Source organism: Triticum urartu, chromosome 5A (genome assembly GCF_056163025.1).
Source record: "Triticum urartu cultivar PI428250 chromosome 5A, HENAU_Tu73, whole genome shotgun sequence".
Classification (NCBI taxonomy): Eukaryota; Viridiplantae; Streptophyta; class Magnoliopsida; order Poales; family Poaceae; genus Triticum; species Triticum urartu.
In genome coordinates, this window is record NC_141877.1 from 103,995,998 (window position 1) to 104,012,750 (window position 16,753).

Sequence of the window (16,753 nt, forward strand, 5' to 3'; positions counted from 1 at the left end):
TATTTCCTTATATCATGATAAATGTTTATTATTCATGCTAGAATTGTATTAACCGGAAACATAATACATGTGTGAATACATAGACAAACAAAGTGTCACTAGTATGCCTCTACTTGACTAGCTCGTTAATCAAAGATGGTTATGTTTCCTAACCATAAACAAGTAGTTGTTATTTGATTAACAGGATCACATCATTAAGTGAATGATCTGATTGACATGACCCATTCCACTAGATTAGCACCCGATCGTTTAGTATGTTGCTATTGCTTTCTTCATGACTTATACATGTTCCTATGACTATGAGATTATGCAACTCCCGTTTACCAGAGGAACACTTTGTGTGCTACCAAACGTCACAACGTAACTGGGTGATTATAAAGGAGCTCTACAGGTGTCTCCAAAGGTACATGTTGGGTTGGCATATTTCGAGATTAGGATTTGTCACTCCGATTGTCGGAGAGGTATCTCTGGGCCCTCTCGGTAATGCACATCACTTAAGCCTTGCAAGCACTGCAACCAATGAGTTAGTTGCGAGATGATGTATTACAGAACGAGTAAAGAGACTTGCCGGTAACGAGATTGAACTAGGTATTTGGAATACCGACGATCGATTCTCGGGCAAGTAACATACCGATGACAAAGGGAACAAAGTATGTTGTTGTGCGGTCTGACCGATAAAGATCTTCGTAGAATATGTAGGAGCCAATATGAGCATCCAGGTTCCGCTATTGGTTATTGACCGGAGACATGTCTCGGTCATGTCTACATTGTTCTCGAACCCGTAGGGTCCGCACGCTTAAGGTTATGATGCTAGTTATATTATGAGTTTATGCATTTTGATGTACTGAAGTTTGTTCGGAGTCCCGGATGTGATCACGGACATGACGAGGAGTCTCGAAATGGTCGAGACATAAAGATTGATATATTGGAAGCCTATGTTTGGATACCGGAAGTGTTCCGGGTGAAATCGGGATTTTACCGGAGTACCGGGAGGTTACCGGAACCCCCCGGGAGCTAAATGGGCCATGATGGGTCTTAGTGGAAAAGAGAAGAGGCAGCCCTACATGGGCCGCGCGCCCCTCCCCTCCCTTGGTCCGATTAGGACAAGGAGAGGGGGCCGGCCCCTCTCTCTCTTTTCCCCCTCCGCGAATCCTATTCCAACTAGGATTGGGGGGGGAATCCTACTCCCAGAGGGAGTAGGACTCTCCTGGCGCGCCCTCCTTGGCCGGCCGCCTCCCCCCTTTAGTCCTTTATATACGGAGGCAGGGGCACCCCAAAGACAACACAAGTTGATCCACGTGATCTATTCCTTAGCCGTGTGCGGCGCCCCAGCCACCATAGTCCTCGATAATATTGTAGCGGTGCTTAGGCGAAGCCCTGCAGTAGTAGTACGTCAAGATCGTCACCACGCCGTCGTGCTGACGGAACTCTTCCCCGACACTTTGCTGGATCGGAGTCCGGGGATCGTCATCGAGCTGAACGTGTGCTAGAACTCGGAGGTGCCGTAGTTTCGGTGCTTGATTGGTCGGATCGTGGAGACATACGACTACATCAACCAAACGCTTCCGTTGTCGATCTACTAGGTATGTAGATCATACTCCCCCTCTCGTTGCTATGCATCACCATGATCTTGCGTGTGCGTAGGAAATTTTTTGAAATTACTACGAAACCCAACAATAAGGAAGGCAATCAATAAATAAATCATGCTCCGACTTCATCACATAACGGTTCACCATACGTGCATACTACGGGAATCACAAACTTCAACACAAGTATTTCTGAAATTCACAACTACTCAACTAGCATGGCTCTAATATCACCATCTCCATATCTCAAAACAACTATCAAGTATCAAACTTCTCATAGTATTCAATGCACTTTATATGAAAGTTTTTATAATGCCATGTTGTTCTAAAGGACTCTCAAAAATAATATAAGTGAAGCATGAGAGATCAATTATTTCTATAAAATAAAACCACTGCCATGCTCTAAAAGATATAAGTGAAGCACTAGAGCAAATGACAAACTACTCTGAAAGATATAAGTGAAGATCAATGAGTAGTCAGATAATTATACAACTATGTGAGGACTCTCTAACATTTAATAATTTCAGATCTTGGTATTCTGTTCAAAAAGCAAGCAAACCAAAATAAAATAAAATGATGCCCCAAGCAAAACACATATCATGTGGTGAATAAAAATATAGCTCCAAGTAAAGTTACCGATGAACGAAGACGAAAGAAGGGATGCCATCCGGGGCATCCCCAAGTTTAGGATCTTGGTCATACTTGAATATTACTTTGGGGTGCCTTGGTCATACCCAAGCTTAGGCTCTTGTCATTCCTTATTCCATAGTCCATCGAATCTTTATCCAAAACTTGAAAACTTCACAACACAAAACTTAACAGAAAACTCGTAAGCTCCGTTAGTATAAGAAAATAAATCACCACTTAGATACTATTGTGAACTCATTCTAAATTCATATTGGTGTAATATCTACTGTATTTCAACTTATCTATGGTTCGTACCTCCGATACTACTCATAGCTTCATCAAAATAAGCAAACAACACATAGAGAACAGAATCTGTCAAAAACAGAACAGTCTGTAGTAATATGTAGGTTTCGAATACTTCTGTAACTCCAAAAATCCTAAGAAATTAGGAAGTCCTAGGCAATTTTTATAATGATCTACTGCAGTTGGAATTGGTATTTTATCGCTCTCTGGTAAAAAATGGAAATTATTTTCGTGAGCGCATACTTTCTATTTTTATCAGCACGATCAAACAACAATCACCTAAGAAGATCCTAAAGGCTTTACTTGGCACAAATACTAATTAAAACATAAAAAACACAATCATAACAGAAGCTATATGAATTATTTATTACTAAACAGGAACAAAAAGCAAAGAACAAAAATGAAGTTGGGTTGCCTCCCAACAAGCGCTATCGTTTAACGCCTCTAACTAGGCACGATGATTTCAATGATGCTCACATAAAGGATAAGAATCTTTCCCTACTAATATGTAATTTTGCAAAAAAGCCCTTCTGTTTTTGACAATTCAACCCGCGGTCCCTGTTTAAGTGGATCTGGGAAAACGCTTCGATTTTGCACAAAACACCCTGTCTTTTGCGATATTCAAACCACTGTCCGAGCAGATTTGTGTAAAGAAAAAAAACGCGACCACACGAGGAGCACGGGCTCGCCTCCTCTCCCTCATCGCCGCCGCCGCCGCCACCACCAACGCCGGCCGCTTCCGGCGACCTCCGGCGCCGCGCAGCACGCCCCCGAGCTCCCCACATTCCGCGCCTCCCTCCCCTCCGTCCATATTCTCCTCTCCCATCCTCTACCGCCCGCTCACAACCCCACCCCCCGTGGCTAGGGTTTCGGGCAGGGCTTCGCCGGAGCCACGAGCGCGATGACGGCGGCGGTGACTCGGAGCCACGAGCGTGACGGAGGCTGGGAAAGGACTGCAGCACTACTGCTCACGATGACAGGATGGTGTGTGCGCTGCCCCAAGGCGGAGCCCACCGAGTCGTGCAATCACCCCTGCTGCTTCCTCCAGTTGTCCCTCCTGCATAGCTACATCTTGGTGAGATCCCTTCCACCCAAGCCTTCCCTCTTTCTTTCTTTTTAAAACTGATTCCCAATTCCTTGATCAAACCATGTTCCTCTGCTCCTGTAGGTCTTTCTTAGCTACCAGTACAATGCAGATTGCTTTCTCTATTCAAGTGATTTGGTTGTCTATGTATTACCTGAACTCCAAGGGAACCAACTTACATGGCGTATTGGATGGAGATCAGTAGATGTTTTCCTGACCTGTTCACTTCTTTTTAATAGGTCCCGTCAGATTACAAGCATGGGCTTTGTGCAATTGGCAGAAATCTGTTTGTAATCAATCAAATACAATGAGAACATTTATTGAAATCTTTGTATGTGTTGATCCTATGAATTGCTTTGATTGGAAGTCCGACGACGATCTCATCTTATAAGGAACTCACTTTTCAAACATATGCATTGGTAGTTTTTATCTCTTTGCTTTTGCCTTCTGAACATACTGGATTCACTCTGTAGGAGATGGCACGGTGTTGCAAACAACTCATTATAGTAGTTAGCAAATGCAAATCATTGTATATTGTTAGTTATGTGTCTTTTCATATGAAATACTATTATTTTGGGGAAAGGCATATGGCTGAGTTTTAATAAAACTCCTCAGATTTTGTATAGTGAGATTGTCTTCAGCAAACAAGATCTGTATTATTATTGGGGTTCTTTTATTTTTGTTCTAGGTGTTATTGGGACATTTTTTTTTCATGGTTGGAAACAAGATGTTCCTGATGTTGGAGCTCACAGAGAAGGGTATTATGATAGTCTACTTACTTCTGAAGGTGCATTAGAAGATAGTGGATGTCCAGATTCTTTGGCTTCAGAAAGGTGGTGATAAAAATCCTGAAGTATTGTCAGCATTTTCGTCTTAAAATAGAGGGAAAATAAAGAAGGTACACAGTCGTGTTCATTGTCATGGAAAATTATTATCCTTTTTGTTATCCTGAGTAGTTGTTGTTGGATGTTATTTCTCTCTTTGAAAAACATCTGATGTAAATTTGTTGTACTCCAACTCACAAACCCTACTACTAGACCCAAAACCTACTACTAAATGGTTCCAAAAAAATTGCATGTTATTGTAGAAGTCTTGATCAACATTCTCGTGTTACTGTGATGTAGTAGACAAAATTTTATGCTTGGACATTTTTAACTTTTCTTATAGCAACTATTGCTCTGAAATTGTTGGTCTCTTACTTCTATTGACGGCAGAAGAGAACACATTTGGGTACACCCACCAGGATAGTTTGTTCTACGTTTATCTTACTTTGGAGTTGCAGACCCTAAGATATCAAGATAGCTCATTTACATAGTATATTAAATCTCTTGATGGTATAACATGACATTGGCAGGAATTATTGATGACTACTTTGATGGGTACTTTTCTGAAGAAATGATTGTCCCAGGTACTGTGATGCTCGCAGTTCTATCTTTCAATGCTTGCATATGCCATTGTGATACAAGAGTACTACCAGATTTTGCAATGTTCGTGATTCAGATTGACCATGATTGATACTGTTGTTTAAGATCATAAAATTTGTCATGGTTGATTAAATAGGCACAGTTGATTTTAGTCGCAGACCCTAAGATATCAAGAAAGCACTGCTACAAATTTAGAACTAGGATGTAGTTTTTCATAGTTCCTGTCAAGTATGCTTATTTGCAATCTAGGATCACAATTGTAAAGGTTAATCCTTTTAGTTGTGTAGCATTGCAGATCTCGGCTCTTGAAAATCTTCCTACCATACCAACACATTAGGTAGGATTTGCTTTATTTTGTAATGAGCAAACAAAAATGTTGTTAATATAACAAATAATTATGCGCAGTAGTACATGGTTGGAAATTCCTTTCTTGTTCAATGCATATTAGACTGAAATTTGTACTGTTTGGTCTGCATTCACAATCAACATGGGGTGCTGAAGTAGTGTAAATTGTTTGAAGTTGCTTATTGGCCAGTATATATAAGGTTGGAGTACTGTACTGTTTGGTCAGCCGTTTTGGTATGTATCGTTGAATCGACACCCATTAAGCTCTTTTTGGTTTCTATTATCTGTGAGCACATATGAACATCGATGAAAACTATTCTGGGATGAAACGTGAGCATGCCTTGGTGTACATATGAAGGAACTGATTTTTTCAGCATCCGGGGGAAATTTTCCTGTTTTGATTTTACAATTTTGATTCTTTCCTTCATCTGTTGATGGTAAAAATTAACACACGTAGTTGTATACATATTTTGAAAATCGGAAGCGGTTTTAACATTTCACATGATATTGTAGTTTACGGTACTAAGCTTGACGCTGCTCGGTGTGCTGTTGTTCTTCGTCAGCGTGGAACTAGCCGTCGCCGCTATGGTACATGTACCCGTTGCCTCCGCTTGACGTAGTTCGCGATGGACATAGACATGGGAACATCGCGACGGAGATCCCCCACTCCAACCCACGACTCCGGGGTGACTGGCGGTCGGCCAGTGACCGAGCTCAAAATCCGGTTCAGTGTCAATGGTGGGTTGTGCTCCAGTGCGAGGGGTGGTGGCGCTTTGAGGAGGAAACAGGTGCGTGCCTTTGTCAGTTGGTTTTTGTACTTCTACTTTTCACTTTCAGAATCAATCGTGATTCCATGGTGAGTCATTACCAACCAAGTTATGGGGAGTTCTGCTCTAGGCAGCAGATCAGGAAGGAACAAACCCCGTCTCTCTGGTGCTCCAGTAGTAGATATTGCTGAAATAGCTAAAGGATTTAGTTGTAACACTTGCTCTGAACTTTACTCAACAAGCAAGTTTTCCAAATATTGAAGTCGAATTTTTTCAGGGTTCATATACATATACACAAATAGTGGGAAATTAATGGCCCTTAGATATTGTTGTGCTCTTTTGAAAAGCGGGTCTGTATACAACATATAGTGGATATGTGTGTGTGTGTGTGTATATATATATGTATGTATGTATGTATTCTAGGATCTATGATGCCCAGCAAGCGTGAACAAATTTAACTTGCGATTTTATTAACGCATTGCTATGCTTTGATACAAAGTTTAGGCGTAGTTCTACTTTATTGATAAATTACCCTCCGGCAAGGTTCATATCTAAGACTTGGTTGGTCAATTGTTGCACGCCTAACTAAAATCTTTCCTTCAGGATATTTTTAGGTTTAAAAGACTTTTCATCATTATTTGCAAATCCATGAGATCTAGCATAGCTAGCCAGCCCATGATCTACTTGGTTGCACTCTCGACGCATCAGGGATGTGCAGCACTACTGAACAATTCATCTGCTCCCTAATATCCACATACCCGACAAACAGTCTTGATCTGCAGGTCCCAGTGAATTGCAGTGCCTCAAAAACTACGAGCTGTCGATTTTCAAGATTACCAGGCCAGTTACCATTCATGTGTATGAGTGAGAGCACGAAACAGCCTCAGCTTCTGCTTCGTCGGTGGTGTCTGAGCAGTTCAGTTCCTAGCGAGAACAACATATGTCCTTTGTACTAGAATGATTATTCCTGTTGCAACATACTCCTCAGTACTTCCCATTATCTATGGGTATGTAATCTTAATGAAAATCATATGTTTCTGAATATCACCATGTATGCCTCGCTTGATTTTCCCACACACCCAAAGTCCTATCAATCAATGTGTGCGCAGGTGATTAGATTAGAAAAAAAATAAAGTTTGAAATTTGATAAGGAGTCCTGATGGACGTGTATATATATGCATGTGTTGTTTATATCTGAATCGAGGGAAAGTATAAAAACAATATACACTTATGTGCTTGTCTAGAGCCGGCCTGATGGAATCCTCTAATACCACCAGGCCACCGGTACTTGTCAGCCTAGCAGGAGTAGCATGCATGATGAAAAATCACAATGCAATGGAAGACTACATTGAATGCGAGGGATCTCGGTGTCCAAGGTATACATGATGGCTTGGTGATGGAGCTTGGAGGCAGCAGGAGCCAAAGGCCGAGAGATCCCGTAAGAGAAAAAAAGGATGAGATAGAGAAGCGGCGGAGATTGCTTATGGCCGGGTGGGACGAGGATGAACGGAAAGAAGTGGGTGCACATGACAAGTAAGGGGCTGACAGACAGCACTGCAGGGCACACGGGTAAGAAGTATGTGTTAGTTCGTTATGAAGCAACACACATGGGGTAGAAGGAGAAGGAGATGCTCGAGGGGAGGGCGGTACATGGGTGGTGTTCCTGGATCGGTAGAGTGGCAGTGTTGAGCCAGGGGGAGAGTTGGTATGGTGTGTGTGGGTAGGAGTATGCGGGATCCACCATGATGGTGCACAAGTGAACCTCTCATACTGAATTAGGTGGTGTGATATTTTCTCTCCCGTTGTAACGCATGGGCAATTTTCCTAATTGAAACATAAAGAGAGCATCATGAAGAATATGACTAGAACATTTAAGTCTAACCCACTTCCTATGCATAGGGATTTTGTGAGCAAAAAACTTGTGGGAACAAGAATCAACTTGCATAGAAAGGTAAAACAAGCATAACTTCAAAACTTTAAGCACATAGAGAGGAAACTTGATATTATTGCAATTCCTACAAGCATATATTCCTTCCTCATAATAATTTTCAGTAGAATCATAAATGAATTCAGCAATATAACTATCGCATAAAGCACTATTTTCATGATGCACAAGCATAGAATTTTTATTACTCTCCACATAAGCAAACTTCTTCTCATGAATAGTAGTGGGAGCAAACTCAACAAAATAACTATCATGTGAGGCATAATCCAATTGAAAACTAAAATCATGATCACAAGTTTCATGGTTATCATAAATCTTTATAGCATACATGTCATCACAATAATCATCATAGGTAGTAACGTTGTTCTCATAATCAATTGGAACCTCTTCCGAAATAGGGGATTCATCACAAAATAAAGTCATGACCTCTCCAAATCCACTTTCATCAATATAATCATCATAAATAGGAGGCATGTTTTCATCATAATAAATTTGCTCATCAAACCTTGGGGACAAAAAATATCATCTTCATCAAACATAGCTTCCCCAAACTTGTGGCTTTGAATATCATTAGCATCATGGATATTCAAGGAATTCATACTAACAACATTGCAATCATGCTCATCATTCAAATAGTTAGTGCCAAACATTCTAATGCATTCTTCTTCTAGCACTTGAGCACAATTATCGGAATCCTTATTTTCATGATAGATATTAAAAAGATGAAGCATATGAGGTACTCTTAATTCCATTTTTTTATAATTTTATTTTATAGACTAAATTAGTGATAAAACAAGAAACTAAAAGATTCGATTGCAAGATCTAAAGATATACCTTCAAGCGCTAACCTCCCCGGCAACGGCGCCGGAAAAGAGCTTGATGTCTACTACACAACCTTCTTCTTGTAGACGTTGTTGGGCCTCCAAGTGCAGAGGTTTGTATGACAGTAGCAAATTTTCCTCAAGTGGATGACCTAAGGTTTATCAATCCGTGGGAGGCGTAGGATGAAGATGGTCTCTCTAAAACAACCCTGCAACCAAATAACAAAGAGTCTCTTGTGTCCCCAACACACCCAATACAATGGTAAATTGTATAGGTGCACTAGTTCGGCGAAGAGATGGTGATACAAGTGCCATATGGATGATAGGTATGGGTATTTGTAATCTGAAAATATAAAAACAGCAAGGTAACTAATGATAAAAGTGAGCGTAAACGGTATTGCAATGCTAGGAAACAAGGCCTAGGGTTCATACTTTCACTAGTGCAAGTTCTCTCAACAATAATAACATAATTGGATCATATAACTATCCCTCAATATGCAACAAAGAGTCACTCCAAAGTCCCTAATAGCGGAGAACAAACGAAGAGATTATGGTAGGGTACGAAACCACCTCAAAGTTATCCTTTCTGATCGATCTATTCAAGAGTCCGTAGTAAAATAACATGAAGCTATTCTTTCCGTTCGATCTATCATAGAGTTCGTACTAGAATAACACCTTAAGACACAAATCAACCAAAACCCTAATTTTACCTAGATACTCCAATGTCACCTCAAGTATCCCTGGGTATGATTATACGATATGCATCACACAATCTCATATTCATCTATTCAACCAACACAAAGAACTTCAAAGAGTGCCCCCAAAGTTTCTACCGGAGAGTCAAGACGAAAATGTGTGCCAACCCCTATGCATAAGATCGCGAGGTCACGGAACTCGCAAGTTGATCACCAAAACATACATCAAGTGGATCATGTGATATCCCATTGTCACCACAGATAAGCACATGCAAGACATACATCAAGTGTTCTCAAATCCTTAAAGACTCAATCCAATAAGATAACTTCAAAGGGAAAACTCAATTCATCACAAGAGAGTAGAGGGGGAGAAACATCATAAGATCCAAATATAATAGCAAAGCTCACGATACATTAAGATCGTGCTGACTCAAGTACACGAGAGAGAGAGAGAGAGAGATCAAACACATAGCTACTGGTGATACAAGTAGCAAAGAGTCTCTCAAACAACCCTGCAACCAAATAGCAAAGAGTCTCTTGTGTCCCCAACACACCCAATATAATGGTAAATTGTATAGGTGCACTAGTTCAGCGAAGAGATGGTGATACAAGTGAAATATGGATGGTAGATATAGGTTTTTGTAATCTGAAAATATAAAAACAGTAAGGTAACTAATGATAAAAGTGAGCGTAAACGGTATTGCAATGCGTTGAAACAAGGCCTAGGGTTCATATTTTCACTAGTGCAAGTTATCTCAATAATAATAACATAATTGGATCATATAACTATCCCTCAACATGCAACAAAGAGTCACTCCAATGTCACTAATAGCGGAGAACAAACGAAGAGATTATTGTAGGGTACGAAAGCACCTCAAAGTTATTCTTTCTGATCGATCTATTCAAGAGTTCATACTAGAATAACACCTTAAGACACAAATCAACCAAAACCCTAATGTCACCTAGATACTCCAATGTCACCTCAAGTATCCGTGGGTATGATTATACGATATGCATCACACAATCTCAGATTCATCTATTCAACCAACACAAAGAACTTCAAAGAGTGCCCCAAAGTTTCTACCGGAGAGTCAAGATGAAAACGTGTGCCAACCCCTATGCATGAGTTCACGAGGTCACGGAACTCGCAAGTTGATCACCAAAACATACATCAAGTGGATCACGTGATACCCCATTGTCACCACAGATAAGCACATGCAAGACATACATCAAGTGTTCTCAAATCCTTAAAGACTCAATCTAATAAGATAACTTCAAAGGGAAAACTCAATTCATCACAAGTAGACAGAGGGGGAGAAACATCATAAGATCCAACTATAATAGCAAAGCTCGTGATACATCAAGATCGTTCCGAATCAAGAACACGAGAGAGAGAGAGATCAAACACATAGCTACTGGTACATACTCTCAGCCCCGAGGGAGAACTACTCCCTCCTCGTCATGGAGAGCGCCCGGATGATGAAGATGGCCACCGGAGAGGGATTCCCCCCTCCGGCAGAGTGTTGGAACGGGTCTAGATTGGTTTTCGGTGGCTACGAAGGCTTCTGGCGGCGGAACTCCCCATCTATTCTGTTCTTTGATGTTCGGAGGGTATATGGATATATATAGGAGGAAGAAGTACGTCGGTGGAGAAACGAGGGGGCCACGAGGGTGGAGGGCGTCTCCAGGGGATAGGCACACCCCCTGCCTCGTGGCAGCCTCGTTGATTGCCTGATGTATACTCCAAGTCTCCTGGATTGCTTCCGTTCCAAAAATAAGTTCCGCGAAGTTTCAGGTCAATTGGACTCCGTTTTTTTTACTTTTCTGCGATACTCTAAAACAAGGAAAAAACATAAACTGGCACTAGGCTCTGGGTTAATAGGTTAGTCCCAAAAATAATATAAAAGTGTTTAATAAAGCCCATAAACATCCAAAACAGATAATATAATAGCATGGAACAATCAAAAATTATAGATACGTTGGAGACGTATCACGCGGCTGCCCTGGCCGCCCCTCCTCTTCTCCCACTAGGGCCCATTAGGCCCAATATACTCCCCGGGGGGTTCCGGTAACCCCCCGGTACTCCGGTGTATGTCCGAAATCCTCCCGAAACACTTCTGGTGTCCGAACATAGTCGTCCAATATATCGATCTTTACGTCTCGACCAATTCGAGACTCCTCGTCATGTCCGTGATCATATCCGAGACTGCGAACAACCTTCGGTACATCAAAACACAAAAACTCATAATACTGATCGTCACAGAACTTTAAGCGTGCGGACCCTACGGGTTCGAGAAGTATGTAGAGATGACCGAGACACGTCTCCGGTCAATAACCAATAGCGGAACCTGGATGCTCATATTGGTTCCTACATATTCTACGAAGATCTTTATCAGTCAAACCACATAACAACATACGTTCTTCCCTTTGTCGTCGGTATGTTACTTGCCCGAGATTTGAACGTCGGTATCTCAATACTTAGTTCAATCTCGTTACCGGCAAGTCTCTTTACTCGTTCTGTAATGCATCATCCTGTAACTAACTCATTAGTCACATTGCTTGCAAGGCTTATAGTGATGCGCATTGCCGAGAGGGCCCAGAGATACCTCTCCGACAATCAGAGTGACAAATCCTATTCTCGATCTATGCCAACTCAACAAACACCATCAGAGACACCTGTAGAGCACCTTTATAATAACCCAGTTACGTTGTGATGTTTGGTAGCACACAAAGTGTTCTTCCGGTAATTGGGAGTTGCATAATCTCATAGTTATAGGAACATGTATAAGTCATGAAGAAAGCAATAGCAGTAAACTAAATGATCAAGTGCTAAGCTAACGGAATGGGTCATGTCAATCACATCATTCTCCTAATTATGTGATCCCGTTAATGAAATGACAACTCATGTCTATGGTTAGGAAACTCAACCATATTTGATCAACGAGCTAGTCAAGTAGAGGCATACTAGTGACACTATGTTTGTCGATGTATTCACACAAGTATTATGTTTCCAGCTAATACAATTCTAGCATGAATAATAAACATTTATCATAATATGAGGAAATAAATAATAACTTTATTATTGCCTCTAGGGCATATTTCCTTCAAGAACTCCTTCTTTGACTGTTCCATTTTGAACTACTTCAAAAATCTTGTCAAGGTATGTAATCATTGAAAAATCTTTATCAAGCGTCTTGATCTATCTCTATAGATCTTGATGCCTAATATGTAAGCAGCTTCACCGATGTCTTTATTTGAAGAACTCCTTTCAAACACTCCTTTATGCTTTCCAGAAAATTCTACATCATTTCCGATCAACAATATGTCATCACATATACTTATCAGAAAGGTTGTAGTGCTCCCACTCACTTTCTTGTAAATACAGGCTTCACCGCAAGTCTGTATAAAACTATATGCTTTGATCAACTTATCAAAGCATATATTCCAACTCCAAGATGCTCGCATCAGTCCATACATGGGTCGCTGGAGCTTGCACATTTTGTTAGCACCTTTAGGATTGACAAAACCTTCTGGTTGCATCATATACAACTCTTCTTTAAGAAGTCCATTAAGGAATGTAGTTTTGATATCCATTTGCCAGATTTCATAAAATGTGGAAATTTGCTAACATGATTCGGATAGACTTAAGCATCGCTATGAATGAGAAAATCTCATCATAGTCAACACATTTAACTTGTCAAAAAATGTTTTTCGACAATTCGAGTTTTGTGGATAGTAACACTACTATCAATGTTCGTCTTCCTCTTGAATATCCATTTATTCTCTATGGCTTGCCGATCATTGGGCAAGTCCACCAAAGTCCATACTTTGTTCTCATACATGGATCCCATCTCAGATTTCATGGCGTCAAGCCATTTTGTGGAATCTGGGCTCATCATCGCTTCCTCATAGTTCGTAAGTTCATCATGGTCTAGTAACATGACTTCCAGTACAGGATTACCGTACCACTCTGGTGCGGATCGTGCTCTGGTTGACCTACGAAGTTCTGGAGTAACTTGATCTGAAGTTTCATGATCATCATCATTAACTTCCTCTCTAGTTGTGTAGGCATCACAGGAACAGATTTCTCTGATGAACTACTTTCCAATTCGAGAGAAGGTACAGTTACCTCATCAAGTTCTACTTTCCTCCCACTCACTTCTTTCGAGAGAAACTCCTTCTCTAGAAAGGATCCACTCTTAGCAACAAAGATCTTGCCCTCGGATCTGTGATATAAGGTGTACCCAACAGTTTCTTTTGGGTATCCTATGAAGACGCACTTCTCCGATTTAGGTTTGAGCTTATCAGGTTGAAACTTTTTCACATAAGCATCACAACCCCAAACTTTAAGAAACGACAACTTAGGTTTCTTGCTAAACCACAGTTCATACGGTGTCGTCTCAACGGATTTTTAGACGGTGCCCTATTTAACGTGAATGCAGTTGTCTCTAATGCATAACCCCAAAACTATAGTGGTAATTCGGTAAGAGACATCATAGATTGCACCATATCTAATAAAGTACGGTTATGACGTTCGTACACCATTACGCTGTGGTGTTCCAGGTGGCGTGAGTTGTGAAACTATTCGACATTGTTTCAAATGAAGACCAAACTCGTAACTCAAATATTCGTCTCCGCGATCAGATCATAGAAACTTTATTTTCTTGTTACGATGATTTTCCACTTCACTCTGAAATTCTTTGAACTTTTTAAATGTTTCAGACTTATGTTTCATCAAGTAGATATACCCATATCTGCTCAAATCATCTGTGAAGGTCAGAAAATAATGATACCCGCTGCGAGCCTCAACACTCATCGGATCGCATACATCAGTATGTATTATTTCCAATAAGTCAGTTGCTCGCTCCATTGTTCCGGATAACGGAGTCTTAGTCATCTTTCCCATGAGGCATGGTTCGCAAGCATCAAGTGATTCATAATCAAGTGATTCCAAAACCCCATCAGCATGGAGTTTCTTCATGCGCTTTACACCAATATGACCTAAACGACAGTGCCACAAATATCTTGCACTATCATTATCAACTTTGCATCTTTTGGCATCAATATTATGAATATGTGTATCACCACGATCGAGATTCAATAAACCATTCACATTGGGTGTATGACCATAGAAGGTTTTATTCATGTAAACAGAATAACAATTATTCTTTGACTTAAATGAATAACCGTATTGCAATAAACATGATCCAATCATATTCATGCTCAACGCAAAACACCAAATAACATTTATTTTAGGTTCAACACTAATCCTGGAGGTAAAAGGAGTGTGCGATGGTGATCTTATCAACCTTGGAATCATTTCCAACACATCTTCACCTCACCCTTAACTAGTCTCTGTTCATTTTGCAACTCCTGTTTCGAGTTACTAGTCTTAGCAACTGAACCGGTATCAAATACCCTGGGGTTACTATGAACACTAGTAAAGTACACATCAATAACATGTATGTCAAATATACTTTTGTTCACTTTGCCATCCTTCTTATCCGCCAAGTATCTAGGGCAATTCCACTTCCAGTGACCATTTCCTTTGTAGTAGAAGCACTCAGTTCCAGGCTTGGGTCTAGCTTTGGGCTTCTTCATGGGAGCAGCAACTTGCTTGCTATTCTTCTTAGAAGTTCCTCTTTCTTTCACTTTGCCCTTTTCTTGAAACTAGTGGTCTTGTTAGCCATCAACACTTGATGCTCTTTCTTGATTTCTACCTTCGCCGATTTTAGCATTGCGAAGAGCTCGGGAATCGTTTTCGTCATCCCTTGCATATTATAGTTCATCACGAAGTTCCAGTAACTTGGTGATAGTGACTAGAGAACTCTATCAATCAATATCTTATCTGGAAGATTAAATCCCACTTGATTCAAGCAATTGTAGTGCTTAGACATTCTAAGCACATGCTCACTGATTGAGCCATTCTCCTCCATCTTGTAGGCAAAGTACTTGTCAAAGGTCTCATACCTCTCAACTCGGGCATGAGACTGAAATACCAATTTCATCTCTTGGAACATCTCATATGCTCCATGTCGTTCAAATTTTTTTTGAAGTCCCGGTTCTAAGCCGTAAAGCATGGTGCACTAAACTATCAAGTAGTCATCATACCGAGCTTGCCAAACGTTCATAACGTCTGCATCTGCTCCTGCAAAAGATCCGTCACCTAGCGGTGCATCAAGGACATAATTCTTCTGTGCAGCAATGAGGATAATCCTCAGATCACGGATCCAGTCTGCATCATTGCTACTATTATCTTTCAACTTATTTTTCTCTAGGAACATATCAAAAAATAAACAGGGAGCTATAACGCGAGCAATTGATCTACAACATAGATATGCAAATACTATCAGGACTAAGTTCATGATAAATTTAAGTTCAATTAATCATATTACTTAAGAACTCCCACTTAGATAAACATCCCTCTAATCATCTAAGTGATCATGTGATCCATATCAACTAAACCATGTCCGGTCATCACGTGAGATGGAGTAGTTTTCAATGGTGAACATCACTATGTTGATCATATCTACTATATGATTCACGCTCGACCTTTCGGTCTCAGTGTTTTGAGGCCATATATGCATATGCTAGGTTCGTCAAGTTTAACCTGAGTATTTTGCTTTTGCAAAACTGGCTTGCACCCGTTGTATGTGAACGTAGAGCTTATCACACCCGATCATCACGTGGTGTCTCGACACGATGGACTGTAGCAACGGTGTATACTCAGGGAGAACACTTATACCTTGAAATTTAGTGAGAGATCATCGTATAATGCTACCGCCGTACTAAGCAAAATAAGATGCATAAAGGATAAACATCACATGCAATCAATATAAGTGATATGATATGGCCATCATCATCTTGTGCCTTTGATCTCAATCTCCAAAGCACCGTCATGATCACCATCGTCACCGGCTTGACACCTTGATCTCCATCATAGCATCATTGTCGTCTCGCCAACTATTGCTTCTACGACTATCGCTACCGCTTAGTGATAAAGTAAAGCAATTACATGGTGATTGCATTTCATACAATAAAGCGACAACCATATGGCTCCTGCCAGTTGCCGATAACTGTTACAAAACATGATCATCTCATACAACAACTTATATATTATCACGTCTTGACCATATCACATCACAACATGCCCTGC

The 16,753-nt window shown here is 40.6% G+C and overlaps 1 long non-coding RNA gene across 1 annotated transcript; it reads left to right on the forward strand.

Annotated features, from left to right (window-relative positions):
- The first annotated feature begins 3,141 nt into the window (after positions 1–3,141).
- LOC125508074 (uncharacterized) lies at positions 3,142–7,208 on the forward strand. The gene is made up of 3 exons (XR_015604043.1): positions 3,142–4,498; positions 4,955–5,008; positions 5,883–7,208. It is a non-coding gene; the product is annotated as an uncharacterized LOC125508074 (long non-coding RNA).
- Positions 7,209–16,753: the final 9,545 nt, after the last annotated feature.